The sequence below is a fragment of the Mobula hypostoma genome, chromosome 11 (genome assembly GCF_963921235.1).
Source record: "Mobula hypostoma chromosome 11, sMobHyp1.1, whole genome shotgun sequence".
Taxonomy (NCBI): Eukaryota; Metazoa; Chordata; class Chondrichthyes; order Myliobatiformes; family Myliobatidae; genus Mobula; species Mobula hypostoma.
The window spans coordinates 40,442,920-40,463,835 of NC_086107.1; the positions used below are offsets into that span (position 1 = coordinate 40,442,920).

Consider the following 20,916-nt stretch of genomic DNA (forward strand, 5'->3'; position numbering starts at 1 on the left):
CTCTGTTCCCCATGATAAGTTCTCCAATCTATAACTTGCTCTTGTTAGTCTTTCTCTTTTTATTTATCTGTCATCTTCCCTAATCTTTATTGGTTCGCATTTGCTGTGTTAAACAACCCTCAGGCATACTGCAGTTTCTGCACTTGTGCTGCCATTAACCTGGTTTGCAATAGTATCTCAATCTTGTGACTATGTTGGATTCGTGGATGCATCAGTTTCTAAATCTTTCACACAGTTTCACTTGCCATAAGCTCTCAATCTTCAGTCCACAACCTTAGTGGACCCTTGACAAAACCTTTGGCTGACATACAGCAGTGCCCCGATACTGATCGGAATGCTTTAGTTCAGCAAGACCTGCTATATTGTGCTTGGATTAAATAACTGGAGAAAACACCATGACTTTTTGCTCTGAAGATACCAGATTTTCATCCTTTTAATCTAAAAGTCAAATGGGGATTTACTGAGTTTGCCTGCGAGAAAACAAATCTCAGGGTTGTATATGGTGACATATATGTACTTTGATAATATACTTTGAAATTTGAAGAAGCTTGACACCATCTAGGATAGAGTAGTGCCTTGATTAGCAAACTTAAATATTCATTCCCTCCTTACTTTATCAGTAAACAATAACGCTATCACATACTGTGTACAGGGTTGCTCACTCAGGCTACTCTGACCTATGACCTCTATCACCAAGGAGAATTAAAAATAGCTGCATGAGAAAATCACCACTTGCAGGTTCTTTCCAATTTCATACCACCTGATTTGGGAATATATCACTGGAGCCTAATAGTCTTTGGGTCTAAATCCTAGAGTCCCCTTCACTATAGTAGTGTGAGAGTATCTTTGGGAGAACTACAGCAATTCCAGAAGGCAGTTAATTGCCATTTCTCAAGGGCTGAGAGGGATGGATAATGTTAATCTCTTCAAACTTCCCCAGTCCGAAACATACAGCCATTTCAATTTAAGAACTTGTATACTTAGTTAAATTCTATCCATTGAAAGAAAAGTGCTTGAATGGCCATCTTTCAATATTCAAGTATCTGAACTATATTGATATTTTTGAAATACAGTCTGTTGTCCTGTAGAAGCACAACTGCCAGACCTATGGGTCCATTTGCAGTGATGACTAGTTGACTGTTCTGTTCATAAGGTGTGTGCGTTCGTTCTAGGGTTCGGAGTTTGCTTAGTTGGGAAATCACACTCTGCCCTTAGCTGCTACTTGGTGGGTCCTACTAATTTCAATAGGTTATTAACCTTCACTAAAAGGTGTGTGAAGAAAAACTTAAAAATAGAAATTTCTGAAAATAATTTGCAGTTCGGGTACCATCACTGGGGGGAAGAAAAGAAGCAGATTTAATGTTTCTGGTCAAAAACCTTTCATCAGAATTAGAATGCAGTAAAAAGTTACTTTAAAGCCACAGAGTGAAATGAATATCTCTGAAAGGGTGAGTACAAGACTAACAAGTTTTTGAAACTTTGTTATTGATATATAATAACTAGCAATGAAGACCATTATGCAGCTTTTTCCAATTTTGTTATGCAAATAGAGAAAGAAAACATTTGAGCCCAGAAGTTATAACTTGGACATAATCCAACTTTTAATTCCTTGATCTCTGCAACATTTTCTTTCTTTCCTTCTGCAATATTCTAAATATAGTGAATTCCAAGCTGACAGAGTAGAGAATGATTTAATACAGATCATGTTTTGCTTTATTCTTTGGGGAATGTTTTTAAGTTTGTTCTTTTGGTTGTACAATATTCCTTTCAACCTGTTCTCCATCTGACCAATGCCAAGCAAAGTTTCTTGAATGTTTTTCCAATATTTAAAAGGAACCTGGGTCATTTTCCATTTGTAAATCTCTATCCTCGGAGTGCTGATGAACTCCATTTTCCTTTTGTAGTTACTTGCAATGGAACTGCTTCAGTTCGGGGGAGAGATCACAGCTTGAATTTTAGGTCTGATTTTACTGTGTTTACTTTCTGAAAGTAATTTGTTTTATAACATGGTGTTGCCTGCCCAGAGAAAATTGACACTATTTAGAAACACTCTTTTGGAGCACTGAACTTGGTTACGTTCCACCACTCCAACTAACAAGATATCCATAATTTATGCATTTGTGAAAAGTGTATGTGAAGACACGATTAAGTTGCAAATATTTGTTTAGAGTTGACTTTATTAAAATGGCACCACATTGCGAAAATACCTGGATGTAGTTGAATGTCAAAAAATGTTCCTGAGGCAAAATAGCATAGGTTTGGAAAATGGAATTTTGTCAGTTCATGTTTGTTAGTATTTTTTGGGCAGGCAATAACAAAGTAAAGTTAAGTATTGACTGATCTATTGCAAGTTAGTAGCTGTAGATTCTGTGTGACCTAGATTCTGTGTGAAACATAAGACTGAACAATGTCAGCTCCTCTGTAATATTAGCATTTGGGTTCAAATTGAAGAGAGGGTCTCGCACTCTACCAAGCCAACATCATATTACGAAGAAAACTCTCCTCATGTCACTTTGGTATATTTCTGTTGGCTTCATAGAACAATTGGTATTTCTTCTTTCAGATGGAAGGCAAAAGAAGCTACACATGAAAATGAATAATTTGGCATTGGGTAACATGGATAAAAATCACAGTGTATTGCTTCATTTGTCAAAAGCCCACAAAACAATTGTGTCTTTCAAAGACTCAGTGCTCAGAGAAAGATTTAGGGGTCTTTCCCTGCAGGCTTTGTAATGATTTACATACAGTCAAATGAGTGCATCCCATTAAAAGATGAAAAAAAGCTGAAGTGTCACATTTGTTAGCGTGGAATATAATCCTGGGTGTTGCACCAAATTGGAGGGGAGATGGAATTTGGTCTGTTAGCTCGGCTGCTTTGAAGTGGAAAAGAGCTTTGTTGCTGCAAGGACAGGAGGAGGCATGTGGAGGCATTGGAAACTGAACCTACTTCTCTTGCAGTTTTAATTAAATTGCACATGTTTTATGGCATAACATTTGATTTTTTTTTTGCTTTCTGTATTACATATGAGGGCAATTCTAAATGCTAACAATGTGTGAGAGCATATAGTTCAAATCTAATTGTACCTTTGGAGTAAATAAGGTAAAATGAATCCTGGATATAACAGAAAGCTCAATGCAAGAGACCATGGTTTATGGAAGAGTTTGATCATCTGACTAAATGTATGTAGGAGTCACATCAGCATGCATCTTTTGTGACATCTTGCCCATTCCCCAACATCACCATCCCCTGCTTGGGTTATGTTTGCTGCAGAGAAAGATTCTGCTTAATTTTGTTTCACTTAAGTTAGCAGCCTTTATTTTCTACTTTGGTGGTTAACTCAGTTTATGGTCAGCATTGTCCTGTCCTTAGTTTTGTTTATGACTTTAATCTGCTTTCTAGGAATGGGTTATTTATTTGTTATGTTGCTTCTGAGTTCCCAGTGACACTCTATGTGGAGTAGGATGTGGTTGAATAATGATTGCAACAGGTCCTAGCTATTGATCACACTGTGGCATTGCTGGTGGTAGCTGGAACAGGATCTTGTGTTTCATCTGCTTTTTGAATGACTGCATTGAATTGATTACTTTGGTTAATGTGGGCCTCAGTTTTAAACTAGCTGTACCATCAAACCAATCCTGGAGTCTCGGAACATACTGGTCATAGTATTCCATGTTTCTAGAACATAATGCCAAGTTCATCACTTACCTGTTACTTTGCTTTGAGTTGAATCTACCCATGCACGATCTTCAAGTTTATTCTATTTTTCTGTAGTCCTTATGGAGTCAGGCTGAATTGACTTTCCATCCCATTGGTTGCCATTGCTCCAAAGAAAAATCCTGACCACTAAAAACTTTACATGTTAAAGAACATTGAAGAACAGCCTTTTTGCAATTTCAGGGTTAGTGCACTCTGCTTATCAAAACATTTATAACTTGAATACTGTATTAAACAGTATTAACTCTCCATGTCGCATATAGATTATATGCTATATATATACCATTTAAAGTGAGACAGCTGAACCTTTATGGCTACCAGGTTATATTTCAGGAAGTTCCAGTGTATCTTGAACTAAGCTGTTGATCTCAGCTGGATCTGTATGTTAGTGATTACAAGTGAGGAAAAATGCTTGAGTTGGTTGGTACTGTGAAACTGTAGCCAGAATCAGGTTTATTATGACTGTCTTCAATGATGTGAAATTTGTTGTTTTGCTGCAGCAGTACAGTGAAAAGCGTAAAGTTACTGTTAATTGCAACTGAAATAAATGGTGCAAAAAAAGGAGCAATGTGGTAGTGTTCACAGGCTCATGGACCATTCAGAAATCTGATGGAAGTGAAGAAGCTGGTTTTGAATTGTTGAGTGTGGCTCCTCAGGCTCCTGTGCCACCTCCCTGACAGTAGTAACAAAAAGGAAGATGGATGCCGCCGACTTGATGCACTGCCTCTTAATGATATTCCCAATGGTGGGGAGGGCTGTACCCACGGTGGAACTAGCCGAGTCTATAATCCTTTGCAGCCTCTTTCAATCCTGTGCATTGGAGGCTCACTTCCAGGTGGTGATGCAACCAGTCAGAATGTTCTCTACCATACATCTGTAGAAATTTGCGAGTGTCTTTGGTGACATACCAAATCTCAAACTCCTTGTGTAGTACAGCCTCTGGCTTGCCATCAATGTGTTGGGGCCCATGAGACATCCTCAGAGACATTGACACCCAGGAATTTGAAGCTCCTTACTGTTGACCCCTCAGTGTGGACTGGTACATTTTCTCCTGACTCCCCCTTCCTGAAGATGAAGATCTTCACATGAGATGATGCTGTTGCAGACTCGGGGAGAAAATTACGGAAGAGACAATGATTTCTACTGGGTTCTCCAGTGATGTTGTGGTAACTTTAGTTTTCAAAGTAAGTTTTATGAGTGAGTTTTGTCTCCAGTTGCTGCTGCTTTCACAGATATAAATGTTCAGTATGTTAAATTATTGGCTTTTCAAGGACTACTTCAGTCAGCTGTCACATGTCCTACTCCAGAATGTTCATAAAGTATCTCGTTTTATTAAACATGCTTATAGGCTTCAAAGTAATTGGGATTAGAGATTTCTGTGATTTTGTTGGGGGTAAAACCTGACAGGACTAACTGGTAAGTCTTGGAATCTGCAATTTGCCAGTTATTTGACATTTTTATGTTACCTTGCATGTGAATTCCTTTTGAGGGTTAGTTGGAAAACTGCCTGAAAGGCACAGTCATGCGAGCAATGAGTTTCACTAGCAGTTAAACCTTATTTTGGGTGGGTGACCGACCAATTAACAAATCTGGCCTTCCTGTTGCAACCTGCTGGCCAAGTTGTAAGCCAACAAGCTGGTACACCTACCTTCATCCAGCAAAAGCTTTAAGAATGTAGATTTATGCCCCACTTCAGTTGTTTGATGTGAACAATAATCATGCCCTTTTCCATTTTTCAAAACCCTAGGTGTTCTTTTGCCAGTTAGATACAAGGTGAATACATTTTAGTCTGCTCTATTCTGAATGCTGTTAGTAGATAGACTGTTGCTGGTAGGAGTTGTCATGTATTACAGAGACTCAGGTTGCACAGTTGCTATGAAAATGGTTGCCTTTGTCATAGGAGTTTTTTTCCCACTTTTATTGTGGGACTGGGTTAACAGAATGAAGAATCATTTAAAGTCTTAACTGCTGCCTGATGATGTGAGACCCATCACAGATTGGTGCCATTGTCACCAAGCCCAGCTTACATGAATGGCTCAGCTGGGTATCCTGCAGTAACTACTGATGATTAAGGTGGTGCACACTTGAAGCAAGAATTAATTGTAAAGGATATAACATACTTGTTCTTGTGCACGTAGAGGCTATGGTGTCAGGTAAGCGTCAATATTGGAGCAGACTTGGGAGGCTGTGAGGCTTTTGATATTGTGTTTATGTGATGAACAAGCACTTGGAAATGGTAACAGAAGGCAAAGTTCATTGAGGCTAAAGTTTAGATAAAGAAACTTCATAATATCCGGTTAGATTTTTTCAAGAAGGCATTGACGGCAAATTGGAATTCACTGCACATTATGCAAAGAATGTGAGATGTAGAGCATTCTCATTTTCTTCAGCTGATCATTCTTGAAAGGGGGCTTCCTACTGAGAATTAAACGTTTTGTACAGCAAAGAAGAGATGAGCTGGCTGGCATTTACAACCGTGAATTTAAAAAAGGATGTTGCAAATGCGACCACAAATGCAGAAAAGAGGGGATGATGCGATAGAGAATGCAAGGAATGGTGAAAGAAATTGTTTGTGTTCAGTAAATAGTGAAGCCAACAATGTCATTATGTAAATGAACTGTTCAACTACTAATTACTACTGCATGTTAAACTGTTAACTAGCCTCTACCCAGTGCTGTGGTGTGATGGTTAAATCACTAGTCTATCAAGCAGAGTTCTGCATGGTTGGGACCCTTCCTTCATATATTTATTTGTTTAGAGATACAGCCCAACAGACCCACAGCACCCAATGTTCCCCTGTGTGATCAAGTTCAGCAGCTAACCCGTGTGTCTTTGGGATGTGGGAAGAAACCCAGAAGAAGAGCAGACAAACTCGTTGCAGACAGTGGTGGGAAGTGAACCCAGGTCGCAGGTATTGCAGTAGTGTTACACTAGCCACTCTGTTACTGTGCTATGTGTTCATCTAGAAACAGCCATTTGAATCCTGCCATGGTATCTGAAAAATTCAATAAATAAATTTTGAATTAATAATCTCAGGGATGGCAACTGTTGGAATTCTTAACTGCCTCCTCAGTTCAGGGCAAATTCATGATGGATAATAAGTGAGCAAATAAAAATAATAAAAATACTAAAATTTTCTGAGGTATTTCAGTTTTGGCTCAGAGGTCTTTCATCTAAACTGTAAAATTAAGAAAGCAGAGCAACACGCTCAAAATTGGCCATTATTGGAGTGGGTCAATGCTGGAGCAGGAGGTTTTGCCCAATAGGCTTCGGCAAGAGCAGGCTTGTGTAAGCACAGGTAGAGGATCTAAGTATATTTTTTACAAAGTTTTTTTTCCTCTTTCTCTGTAGCTAGTGCGCTGAAAATAGGTCCAGAGTTAATAGTATGTTCTTTGTGTGAGATGTGGGAACCCTGTGAGACCTCCAATATTCCCGAAAGCCTCACCTACACGAAGTTCATTGAGCTGCAGCTCCTCAGAGACTGTTATGGAACCGGAGAATGTCAGAAATTTCTAGTAGTAATACCAGAAATTTGAGAGCGTTAGGGGGCATAAGTGAGTTTAGCTGCAATTATTAAGGAACACGTGCTTGGGAAGCCAATGGGTCTGATGGTAGATAAATCACCTAGACCAGATGGACTACACACAAGGGATCTGAAAAACGTAGCTGAAGAGATTGGGGAGGCATTTTTTTTTCCAAGAATCACTAGATTCTAGAATGGTTCTTGTCAGGAAAATTCCAAACATCACACCACTCTTTAAGAAGGGAGGGAGGCAGAAGAAAGGACCTTGTAGGCCTGTTAGCCTGACTTCAGTGGTTGGGCAGTTGTTGGAGTTCATTATTCAGGATGAAGTTTCAGTGTACTTGGAGGCACATGAGTAAATGGATCAAAGTCAGCATAGTTTCCTTAAGGGGAAATTGTGCCTGACAAATCTGTTGAAATTCTTTAAGGAAATAACAAGAAGGATAGACAAAGGACAGTTAGTGAATGCTATTTACTTGTATTTTTAGAAGACCTTTGATAAGCTGCCACATCGGAGGCTGCTTAACCAGATCAGAACCTGTGGTAATACAGAAAAGATACTAGCATGGTATACATAGAAGATTGACTGAGTTGAAGGAGGCAAAGAGTAGGAACAGAAGGAGCTTTTTCTGATTGACTGCCAGTAACTGGAGGTGTTCCACAGTGATGGTGTTGGGACTGCTACTATCTACGAAATGTCAAAGAAGGAGGGTGCCCACCAGATGACCCCGATGATGTACCTACCTTCCTTGTCGCCACTCCAAGCCCACTGCCAACATCGAAAGTGCTGACTTACCATAGGGATTGAAACATCAAGTCCTAGTAGCTCTACTACTTCATGTTATATGTCAGTGATTTGGATGATGGAATTAATGGCTTTGTGGCCTATACAAAGATGTATGGCAGGTAGTGTTGAAGAAGTAGAGAATCTGCAGAAGGATTTTGACAGATTGGGAGAATGGGCAAAAAAGCGGCAGGCGGAATATAGTGTAGGGAAATGTATGATCATACGTTTTTGTAGAAAGAATAAAGGTGTAAACTATTTTCTAAACAGGGAGAAAATTTTAAACTCAGAGGTGCAAGGGGACTTGGGAGTCCTTGTGTAGGATTTCCTAAAGGTTAACTTGCAGGTTGAGCAGTGGTAAGGACAGGAAATACAATGTAAGCAATCATTTTGAGAGGACTAGAATACAAAAGCAAGAATGTAATGCTGAGACATTGTAAGGCCTTGGTCAGACCACACTTGGAGTATTGTGAGTAGTTTTGGGCCCTTATCTACGGAGAGATGTGCTGACATTTGAGAGGGTCCAGAGGAAATTCACAAAAATGATACCAGGAATGAAAGGGTTAACATTTGAGGAGGGTTTGATGGTTCTGGGCCTGTACTCAGTGGAATTTACAAGAATGAGAGGAGATCTCATTGAAACAAAAAGTATTGAAAGGCCTAGATAGAATGGATGTGGAGATAAAATTTTCTAAAGAGGGGTAGTCTTGGACCCAAAGGCACAACCTCAGGATAGATGGATGTCCATTTGGAACAGGGATGAGGAGGAACACACACAAAACGTTGGAAGAAATCAGCAGGCCAGGCAGTATCTGTAGAAAAGAGTACAGTTGACATTTTTGGCTGAGATCCTTCAGCAGGTCTTGGACTGAAATGTTGACTGTACTCTTCTCTATAGATGCATCCTGGCTTGCTGAGTTCCTCCAGCATTTTGCTTTGATTTCCAGCATCTGCAGATTTTCTTTTGTTAGAGATGATGAGGAAATTCTTTAACCAGAACATAGTGAATTTGTGGACCTCCATCACCCGGGACATGCCTTGGTGTCACGGCTGACCATCAGAAAGGAGATACAGGAGCCTGAAGGCATCTATCCAATGATTCAGAAACAGCTTCTTCCCCTCTGCCACCCAATTTCTGAATGAGCATTGAACCCGAGAACACTACCTCATACTTTAATTTTACTTTGACACTACTTATTTAATTTAACTATTTAAAATATATACTTTAATTTGTTTTATTCTCTATGTATTGCATTGTACTGCTGCTGCAAAGACAATACATTTCATGACATGCTGGTGATAATAAACCTGATTCTGATTTAATGAGGTAGCCTCCAATGCTTCTGAGGGTAAAGAATTCTACAGATTCCCACTATTTGCTGGGAAAGAGAGTTTCTCCTCATCTCCATCCTAAATCTACTGCCCCGAATATGTCCCCTAGTTCTAGTCTTATCTACCACAATAAACAACTTACCATTTTGTGTTTCTATGAGATCCTCTCTCATTCTTCTGAATTCAGAGCATTTAGTCCCAGAGAATTCAATCTCTACTTGTAGGCTAGAGATTCTGGATAGGTTTGTCCCATTGAAGAATCTAGACAAGGTGAAGTAAGAAGCATATGTAGGAAGCAAGGATCAGACAGGGCTTTGGAGAGTTATGAAGAAGCCAGGAGGGAACTTAAGAATGGACTTGAAGGGGACACGAAGAAGCATTGGTGAGACAAATTAAGTGAGACCCAACGGTGTTCTACGGTTATGTGAAGAACAGAGTAAGGGTAGGGATTGGAGAAGGTAGTGATGATCCTTGAAGAATACTTTGCTTTAGAATTTACCAGTGAGAGGAATCTTAAAGAATGTGAGGACAGCGTAAAGCAGGCTGATATACTAGAACATCATGACATTAGGATGTGCTAGAACTTTTCGAAAGCATTTGGATAGATAAGTCCCTGGGGCTGGACAGAGTATACCCAGGTTATTATGAGAAGCAAGGGAAGAGATTGCTGCATCTTTGATCTCTGCGTCCTCAATAGCCATAGAAGTAGTGCCAAAGGATTGGAGGTTGGGAAAAATTCTTTGTTGAAGAAAGATATAGATAACGCTGGGAATTATAGACCAGTGAGTCTTGTGTCAGCGTTATGCAAACTATTGAAGAGGATTGGAAGAGTCAGGATTTATGAACCTTTGGAGAAGCTGAATCTGATGAGGAATAATCAGCTTGGCTTTGTGAGGGGCTGGTTGTGACAAAAGTGACAAAACATATCAACGAAGGCAGGGCTGTGTGTGTGTGTGTGTATATACGCACACATGCGCACACGCACGGATTTGTATATGGACCCCTGTTCTTTGTGATTTAATAAATGATTTGGGTGAGGAAGTAGAAGGGTGGGTTAGTTAATTCACTTATGGTACAAAGTTTGGTGATGTTATGGATCCTATAGAAGGTTGATGTCGGTTACAATAGGACATTGTAACCGATACAGAGCTGAGCTGTAAAGTGGCAAATGGAATTCAGTCTGTAAAAGCGTGAAGTGATTCACTTTGGATTGATGAAATTGAAGGCAGAATACAGGGTTAATGGCAGAATTCCTAAGTGTGGAGGAACAAAAAGATCTGCGGGTAAACATCCGTAGATCCCTTGAAGTTGCAGTGTATGTTGATAAAGCAGTTAAGAAAGCTGTCTTGTATTGGCCTTTGCTACTCAGGAGATTGAGTTCAAGCCATGTGTTAATGTTGCAGCTCCATAAAACTCCGGTTCGATCACACTTTAAGTATTGTGTTCATTTCTGGTTGCCACATTATAGGAAGGATGTGGAATGTTTAGAGAGGGTGCTGAGGAGATTTACCAGGATGCTACCTAGACTACAGCAAATCTTGTGAGGATAGATTGAGCTAGGGCTTTACTCTTTGGAGAAAATGAGAGGTAACTTGATGGAGGTGTACAAGATGATAAGAGGCATAGATGGAGTGGACAGCCAGAGCCTTTTTTCGAGGGCAGGCGTGACTAATACAAGCGGGCATAACTTCTAAGGTGCTGGGAGAAGAGTAAAGAGAGGGTGATGTCAGAGCTAGGTTTTCTTTAACAGAGTAAGTGGTAGGGTTGTGGAACAGCTTACTGGAGGTGGTGGTAGAGGCAGATTCATTAGGAACATTGATAGAGTGGAGTAGTGTTAGAGTGGGAAGCTTTGGCTCAACAGATTTTAGTGAGAACAGGCTTGGACAAATGCAGGCACAGTTTCTATGCAAGTTTCTTGTAAGTTTTTTTCTACTACGTTGTTTATTAATACACGGCTATTGTGCTGAGAATGGGACTAGAGTTAGTGGTATGTTCTTTGTGTGATATGTGGGAACTCTGGGAGTCCTGCAGTCTCCCTGATAACTGCATCCAAACAAAGTGCATCAAGCTTCGGCAGTAAAATGGTGTCAGCGAACAATGGTGTCGTTCTGCAGGCTAGGTACAATCCTTGTAAATGTACATCTTTATGAATTACCTTTACAGCAATCTGTATCATGTAATTTCCCTTTAAGCAATTTATTTTTAAACCAACTTGATGATCTACAAGTATCACAATTTTCTGAAGGACTCTGTGGACTTGGCTCTCAAGCAAGCAGGTATGGCATCTTTAAGCAAAGAAAATTTGCTAAGAGCCAGATTAGGGGCTTTCAAGTCTGGTGACCAAGAAAGTTATGAAGTACAGGTTTGATCTCCGGAAGGCCACCACACGGGTAAAGTGGCAATTCTGGACTAACCATGAATCAATGAAGAATGCTCGACAGTTGTGGCAGGGCTTGAATACTGTCACCTGTTATAAAGTGAAATTAAGCAACAACAGCACTTCGCTTCCAGGTGAGCTCAATGCCTTCTATGCTCGATTTGATCATCAAGACATGGAGGAACCGTCAGGAACTCTCTCAGCCCCCGATGATCCTGTGATTTCGGTCTCTGAGGCTAATGGGTGAGCAGCCTTCAGGAGGGTGAACCCACGAAAAGCATCCAGCCTCGATGGGGTACCTGGCCAAGTACTAAAGACCTGCGCTGATCAACTGACTGGAGTGTTCATCAATATCTCTAATGTCTCACTTTGGCACCCACAGTACATCCATAGTGACGAAGTATTTTGAGAAGTTGGTGATGAAACGTGTGTACTTCTGCTTGAGAAGCACCTTGGATCTGCTCCAATATGCCTACTGGTGTAAAATGTCCACAGTAGGTGCCATCTCATTCGCTCTTCACTCAACTCTGGAACGTCTGGACAGCAAAGATGCATACATCAGGATGCTTTTTATCAACTACAGCTCAGCATTAGACACCATCATTCCCTCAAAACCAATCAATTAGCTTCAAGGCTTTGGCCTCAATACCTCCTTGTTAAATTGGATCATTAATTTCCTCACTTGCAGACCCCAGTCACTTTGAATTGGGAATAACATGCATCTCCATCAACACAGGTGCATCGCAAGGCTGTGTGCTTAGCCCCCTGCTTGACTGACTTTACACTTAAGATTGTGTGGCTAAACACATCTTCAGTTCCATGTTTATGTTTGCTGATGACACCATTGGCATTGGCTGAATCAGAGATGATGACAAATCTGCATATGGGAGGTAGATTGAAAATCTGGCTGAGGGGTGTCACAACAACCTCTCACCCAATGTCAGCAAGACCAAGGAGCTGATTATTGACCTCGAGAGGAGGAAACCAGAGTTCCATGAGCCAGTACTCATCGGAGTATCAGAGGTGCAGAGTGTCAACAACTTTAAATTTCAGAGGGCCTGTTCTGGGCCCAGCACTTAAAGGCAATTACAAAGGGAGCCTCGCAGCCCCTCTTCTTCCTTAGGAGTTTGTGAAGATTCAGCACGGCATCTAAAACTCAGACTTCTGTAGATGTGTGGTGGAGAGCATCACAGCGTGGTATGGAAAATCCAACAAAAGTATTAACTGTTCATTCTTTTCCATAGATGTTTCCAGGCCTGCTGAGTTCTGCATTTTGTGTGTGTTGCTTGGATACGGCCCAGTCCATCACAAGTAACGGCCTCCCCACAACTCAGCACATCTTTCCTGCACAACGCTTTGTGTAGAAGCATCCATCATCAGGGACTCTCCCACCACTCAGGTCATGCTTTCTACTTGCTGCTGCCAACAGAAAGATGGTACAGGAGCCTTAAAACTCACATCACCAGGTTCAGGAACAGTTACTACCTTTCAACCATCAGACTCCTGAACCAAAGGGGATAACTTCACTTGCACTAACCACTACTCTGTCATGGCACCCATCTTTCAAGAAGGATTTTTCAAAAATCAACAGATTCTGGAATGTTTTTGGAGGACTGGAAAGCTGCAAATGCCATTCCACTCTTCAAGAATAGAAAGAGTCAGAAGAAAATACATTATAGGCCTGATAGCCTGACTTCAGTGGTTGGGAAGATGTAAGAGTTCATTATCAGAATAAAGTTTCATGATACTTGGAGGCACATAAGAAAACAGGCCAAAAGTCAGCATTGTTTCCTTAAGGGAAAATCTTGCTTGTCAAACCTGTTGGATTTCTTTGAGGAAATGGCAGTCAGGATAGACAAAGGAGAGTTGGTGGATGTTGTATATTTGGATTTTCAGAAGGCCTTTGACAAGCTGCCACACATGAGGCTGCATAACAGGTTAAGAGTCCATGGTATTACAGGAAAAATACTAGCATGCATAGAAGATTGGCTGACTGCAGGAGGCAAAGAGTGAGAACAAAGGGGGCCTTGTCTGTTTGGCTGCTGGTGGTGAGTGGTGCTCCACAGGGGTCTGTGTTGGGGCTGCTTTTTACATTATATGCCAAAGATCTGGACGACAGAATTAACGACTTTGTGGTCAAGTTTGCAGATGATATGAAGATGGGTGGAGAGGTAGGTAGTTTTGAGGAAATAGAGAGACTACAGAAGGACTTGGATTAGGAGACTGTGCAAAGAAATGACAATTAGAATATAGTGTCGGGAAGTGCATGCTATTTTGGTAGAAGAAATTAAAGTGTAGACTATTTTCTAAATGGAGAGGAGGTTCAAACATCTGAGGTACATTGGGACTTTGGAAGTCCTTGCACAGGATTCCCTAAAGGCTAACTTGCAGCTTGAGTTGGTTGTAAGGAAGGCAAATCAATGTTTGCTTTTATTTCTAGAGGACTAAAGCATAAGAGTAAAGATGTAATGCTGAGGCTTTATAAGGCATTGGTCAGCCCGCACTTGGAATGTTATGAGCGGTTTTAGAACGCTTATCTAAGAAAGGATATACTGTCATCAGAGAAGGTCCAGTGGAGATTTACAAGAATGGTTCTGGGAATGAAGGGTTAACATTTGAGGAGCATTTGATGGCTCTGGGCCTGTACTTGCTGGAGTTTAGATGAATGAGGGGGTATATCATTAAGGCCTACCTGATATTGAAAGGCCTAGGTAGAGGGGATGCAGGGAGGATGTTTCCTTTCGTGAGTGGGTTTAGGACCAGAGGGCACAGCCTCAGAATAGAAGGCCATCTATTTAGAATAGATAGTTTAGGTATTTTTTTTTTAGCTGGTAAGTCTGTGGAATTCGTTGCCAAGGATGGCTGTGGAGGCCAAGTCATTGGGCATATCTAAAGTGGAGGATGATGGTTTCTGGATGAGACAGGGCAGTAAAGGTTACAGAGAGAAAGCAGCAGAATTGGATTAAGAGGGATAATGAATCAGCTATGATGGAACGACAGTGCAGACTTAATGGGCTGAATGGCCTCAATCTGCTCTTGTGTTTTATGGTCTTGGGGACATTTAAGAGACTCTTAAATAGGCACATGATTGAAAGGACAATGGAGGGTTTGTGGGTGGGAGGAGCTAGATTGATCTTGGAGTAATTTAAAGCCCTATGCTTTTCTGTTTTCATCCCCCTTGTCAATGGAATCAACTGGGTGACCTTCTCTGTACTGCCTTGAATGTCATTAAATCTCTGCTTAAGTAAGGAAACTAGAACTGCATGCAGTATTCCAGCTGTGGCCTCAGCAGACCCCCATACAATTACAGCATAACCTCCCTGCTATTACATTCAATCCATCTAGCAAGGAAGGCCAAAATTCCATTTACCACTTTAATAACCTGTTGTACCTGATAATTAACCTTTTGTAATCCATTCACTGGCCGCTGCACTAGAACATGTTGCAGTCTTTCACCATCTAAATAACAATATCATCTTCTATTTTTCCTTTCAATGTGGATGACCTCCATTAGTCAAATTGTACGACATCAGCCGGATCCTTGCCCACTCGCCTAACCTGCTTGTATCTCTGCAGACTGCAACCTCTGCATTATTTTCTTTTCCACTCAATCTGGTGTCATCAATTTAATGATGCATTGACTGTGCCTCTTTTGGACAATATTTTCAAATGCAGAGAGTTGGGTCACTGCTTGCAGAAACTTTGCACCTCAAACTGGTGGAACCTTAACTCATTGGTACGCGATGTTTGTTTGTGCTGTGGTCAGATCAATAGTAAAGCAACTCACATTTGAGAATGAATGTGCTGTTCATTCTCTTGCTTTCAACTGCTGTTCAGAGGAGATTCACAACTTGTCTTATTTGTTTAATGTTAAAGTAGATACTTTTCAGGGAAAAGAAGTATAGAGTGGTTGTTGTCTTTCTCCTCTGAGGGTGAAATGGTTTCACGAAGTTGAACATGTTGACTCACTGTGGCTGTCTTAGAAATCCAGTCCTGGACTAGGCCAAATCGCAGAACTCCTGACACCCGTACAGAAGAGTTTGCCTCAAGAGTTTACCATTGATTATTTTTTCCCCCGAGGTTGTTCTTATTCAAACAAACAATGATCAAAATTATTTGCAGCTTTGTTGTGTTGGCCAAGCTGACAATCTTTTATTTAAAAAAAATACTGGTTGTTACAATTTGAGTTGTACTCTCAAAATCTTTAAAAGTACATGCTAATAAGTAATAGTTGTTGTGCAGTGTTTGCACCTTTAGCTAGAGACAGCACTCAGTATTCCATTCACAACTTTAAATTAAAATCAAAGTTGATAATGAGCATTTAATATGCATAGTCTGTATGTAGTGGATATCCAGCCAATATTGTATGGTTTAATATTTTTATTTTATTTGAATATTACATCTCTGACTATCTTTGCACCATACTGCTGTTTTGCAATCATTATCATGTGTTCTGTGTGAAATTCCTCTGAGCTAGCAATCTATTTAATCTTCCTGTACAAGATTAATTTATCAGATGAGCGATAATTTCAAATCAGATCCATTCATTTGTTTGGGTGTGGTCATTTTCAAATGTTAATGGAAATAAGAATTGCTAGAATTATTCAGCTGCCCAGCGGTCTTTGAGCAGGAAGCGCTATAGCATTGATTTGCTGTCAGTGGGAAAGCTGCTGGCTTCGGAAGGCCACCCACAGAGATCTTGTGATTTGTGATGAAGGCTTTTCCCTTTCTGTTGCTACTTACTGTCATTCACCAGCTCAACAGGATCTAAGATGCCCATCAACCATGATGTCATCTCATCGCAACAACTGAGTGCCAGTCACATTAAAAAACTCCCTCAAATGGCAAAGCAGGATGGAAGAATTTTGTTTGTAACTGTTACCTGTGGTTGGTTGGTTAAGATTTTTTTTGGCGTTGGCTGAAACTGAGAACCACCCGTAGCTAATTACTGAATATGGACAACTGTTTTGCCATTAGCACTCTATCTGAATTCCAATGGAGGAGTGAAAGCTTTCATGTATTCAAAGCACCTAGGCTTGGAATTCTGCTCACTTGCACAGAGATATTCTTTTTCCCTATTTGCTGGAGTTGTAGTTTTCTTGAGGAAGATTGGCCTGGAATGTGCTGTAGGTAAGTGCAATCAACTTGAGCTTGGATGGCTTGATGGTTGGTGCAATATCCAGGCCAATATATTTTTCAAAACTGTGAGCATATTCATATTTATAGATATAACATTCGTTCTTAGTGGCTTAATTTTGGCTGATTACACTGCTGAAACTGTTATATCTGGTATGATGGAACAAAAATAAATTGAGATTCACTACAAGCAGATTGTAGAAATTCTTCATGATTGTGCTTTTGCTAAGTCATAGAATACAAGTTGCTCTAACTGAGGGAGCATTTGTTGCTCATCTTCAACTTCTCTTAAAGTTGCTTAATCTGCTTTAATCCATGTGGAGAGGATGTGCCCTTATTGCTGTTGGGTCAGAAGTCCAAATCCAGATTGTGTAGAATGTAAGATAATGCTCCATCAATGCATGAGCGTGTCATTCAATAAAGGTGAAAGTCGTAAGTTTAGAAGAAGTTGTCAATATCGTGTTAGGAAGTTTATGCAGTATCAGTCATTGATATAACCAGCTACAGCTGTTGTTAACTGGTGATGGCCAGAAGATGCTTCAACTCTTGGTGAGGGTTCCTATGTGGTAGCCTGCTTTTACTTGAGATATTGAGGTTCTTGAGTAATGTTGAATCTGTACATCTAGAAAACAGCATGCACTATTACAAAAATGGACCAAGCTAGTTCTCTGCCAAGAGGGATCCAGATGCACAGGAAGATAGGAGCAAGAGTATCTTATGGAGCTCCTATCGTCCATTTTCCCTTGTACAATACAGTTTTTGTGGATGTGCAACCTGGCTCCACATACCTGGTTGTCCCTCTACTGCAATACATTTAGTTAACAAACAATATTGGTCCCAGATTTAAAATTAACAATTGTCCTAGTACCTGTTGCCTAGTACCTAATGCTGAAGTGTGCCATTTTTTAAATTTCCCTCTTGAAAGCCCTAGCTCTTAATTTTTTTTAAAGACTCTCTTGTCCTGTTCTCTCAGACCAGCACTAGGTTATTTTTAGCAACACACAAAATACTGGAGGAACTCCACAGGTCAGGCAGCATCTATGGAGGGGAATAAACAGCAAACATTATGGGTCGAGACCCTTCACCAGTCTTGATTAAGGGTCTTGGCCCAAGCTTTCTTCTTCAATAGATGCTGCCTGAGCCGGGGTGTTTTTTTAAAAAATATAGACCACACAATCGTAACAGGAACATCAAGGAGCAGATAGGGAGACAGATTCTGGAAAGATGCAATAATAACAGGGTTGTCGTGGTGGGAGATTTTAATTTCCTCAATATTGATTGGCATCTCCCTAGAGCAAGGGGTTTAGATGGGCTGGAGTTTGTTAGGTGTGTTCAGGAAGGTTTCTTGACACAATATGTAGATAAGCCTACAAGAGGAGAGGCTGTACTTGATCTGGTATTGGGAAATGAACCTGGTCAGGTTTCAGGTGTCTCAGTGGGAGAGCATTTTGGAGATAGTGATCACAATTCTATCTCCTTTTCCATAACATTGGAGAGGGATGGGAACAGACATGGAAGTTCACAGTCACAGATGTGCTAGGCTGTCCGTACCACTCTCTACAGTGCCCAGCGATCAAGGTTGGTGCAGTTTCCATACCAGGTGATGATACAGTCAGTATGTTCTCGATGGTGCCCTTGTAGAAGATCTTGAGGATTTGGGGGCCCATGCCAAACTTCTTCAGTCATCTGGGGTGGAAGAGATGCGATATACTTTTTTTTTGCCAAAAAGCCAGTGTACAGTCCAGGTGAGATAATGGGTGATGTGCATATCGAGGAACTTGAAATTACTCACCCTCTCAACTGCACTCCCATTGATGTTGATCAGGGCAAGCCCGTCTTCGTTCCTCCTGTAATCCATGATCAGCTGTTGTTTTTTGGACATTGAGGGAGAGATTATTATCTTCGCACCACTGTGTCAGGGTGTTAGCCGACAGAGGAGAGGAGAGGCCGATCAATGTCATATCACCTGTGAATTTGATCAGCATATTGGAGCTGTGTGTGGCAGTACAGTCATGGGAGTAAAGGGAGTAGAGGAGGGGACTCAGGACACAACCCTGGGGGGCACCTGTGTTGAGGGGCAGAGGTGAGGGAGCCCATCCTTACCGCCTGTCAGCGATCCGATAGGAAGTCTAGGATCCAACTGCACAAGGTGGGGTGCAGGCCAAGGTCTCTGAGCTTCCTGTCAAGTCTGGAGGGAATTATGGTGTTGAATGCTGAACTGTAGTCCAGGAACAGCTTTCTAACATGTGCAACCCTCTTCTCCAGGTGAATGAGGACGGTGTGCAGTGCTGTGGCTATGGCATCATTGGTAGACGAGTTCTGTCAGTAGATGAATTGTAGGGTGTCCAGTGTGGGTTGTAGCATGCTGCAGATGTAGTCTTTAAGCAGCCTCTCAAAGCATTTGCCTATAATTGAGGAGAGTACAACCGGCGCCAATTGTTCAGGCATGATACCTTGGTTTTCCTAGGTACATGGACAATGATGGACGATTTGAAACAGGAGGGCACTACACACTGGGAGAGAGATATTTGAAAAAGTGTTTGTAAACTCACCAGCCAGCTGGTCAGCACACACTTTGAGGACGTGTCCTGGGATACTCCCCGGCCCCACTGCCTTGTGGCTGTTGACAGGTTGGAATTACAGGGAAGTTTCTAGCGTGGATGGAGTACTGGCTGGTCGGCAGAAAACAGACAGTGGGAATAAAGGGATCCTATTCTGGCTGGCTGCCAGTTACCAGTGGGGTCAGTGTTAGGACCATTACTTTTTACGATGTATGTCAGTGATTTGGACTACGGTATTAAGGGATTTGTAGCTAAATTTGCCGATGATACTAAGATAGGTGGAGGAGCAGGTAGTGTTGAGGAAATGGAGAGCCTGCAGAGAGACTTACATAGTTTAGGGGAATGGGCAAAGAAGTGGCAAATGATAGAAAGTGTATGGTCATGCACTTTGGTGGAAGAAATAAACAGCCAGGCTATTATTTAGATGGGGAGAGAATTCAAAGAGACTTGGGAGTCCTTGTACAAGATACCATAAAGGTTAACCTCCAAATTGAGTTGGTTGTGAAGAAGGTGAATGCGATTGCAATGTTGGCATTCATTTCTAGAGGTATAGAATATAAGAGCCGGGATGTGATGTTGAGGCTCTATAAGGCACTCGTGAGACCACACTTGGAGTATTGTGTGCAATTTTGGGTTCATTGTTTTAGAAAGGATATACTGACACTGGAGAGGGTTCAGAGAAGATTCACGAGAATGATTCCAGGAATGAAGGGGCTACTGTATGATGAACGTCTGGCAGATCTTGGGCTGTATTCCCTGGAGTTCAGGAGAATGAGAGGGGATCTCATAGAAACATTCCAAATGTTAAAAGGCCTGAACAGATTAGATATGGCAAAGTTATTTCCCATGGTAGAGGATTCTAGGACAAGAGGGCACAACTTCCGGATTGAAGGACGTCCTTTTAGAACTGAGATGCGGAGAAATTACTTTAGTCAGAGGGTGGTAAATCTGTGGAATTTGTTGCCACAAGCAGCTGTGGAGGCCAAGTCATTGGGTGTATTTAAGGCAGAGACAGATAGGTTCTTGATTAGCCAGGGCATCAAAGGGTATGGGGTGAAAGCAGGGGAGTGGGGATGAAGTGGATCAGCCCATGATTGAATGGTGGAGCAGACTCAATGGGCTGAATGGCCTACTTCTCCTAAATCTTATGATCTTATAATTTTAAGTTCCTTCAGCATTTTGTGTATGTTGCTCAAGACTTCTGGCATCTGCAAAATCTTGTGTTTATACTTTATTTTTATTGTATTTACTCCAGTAGTTGCCCATAAATCTTGAAAACCTCAATTGAGTTTTATCTTGCAGAATTCAACAAAATGGAGCCCTATTTCTGCCTCATCTCCTTGAAATATAACTAGGTATCCCAACTGATATATCCACGCTACACTCCTAGCAAAGACAGTAAGTCTTTTCCAAGGCATGGTCCCTAGAGTTGCTTTCAATACTCCAGGTTAACTTTGTAATGCTTCTGCTCTACTCATACATTCATGT

At 41.1% G+C, this 20,916-nt stretch overlaps 1 protein-coding gene across 1 annotated transcript in view; it reads left to right on the forward strand.

Annotated features, from left to right (window-relative positions):
- Positions 1–20,916, forward strand: part of trim66 (tripartite motif containing 66) — a 210,569-nt gene that overhangs the window by 119,078 nt on the left and 70,575 nt on the right. The gene's annotated exons all lie outside the window — the stretch shown is intronic.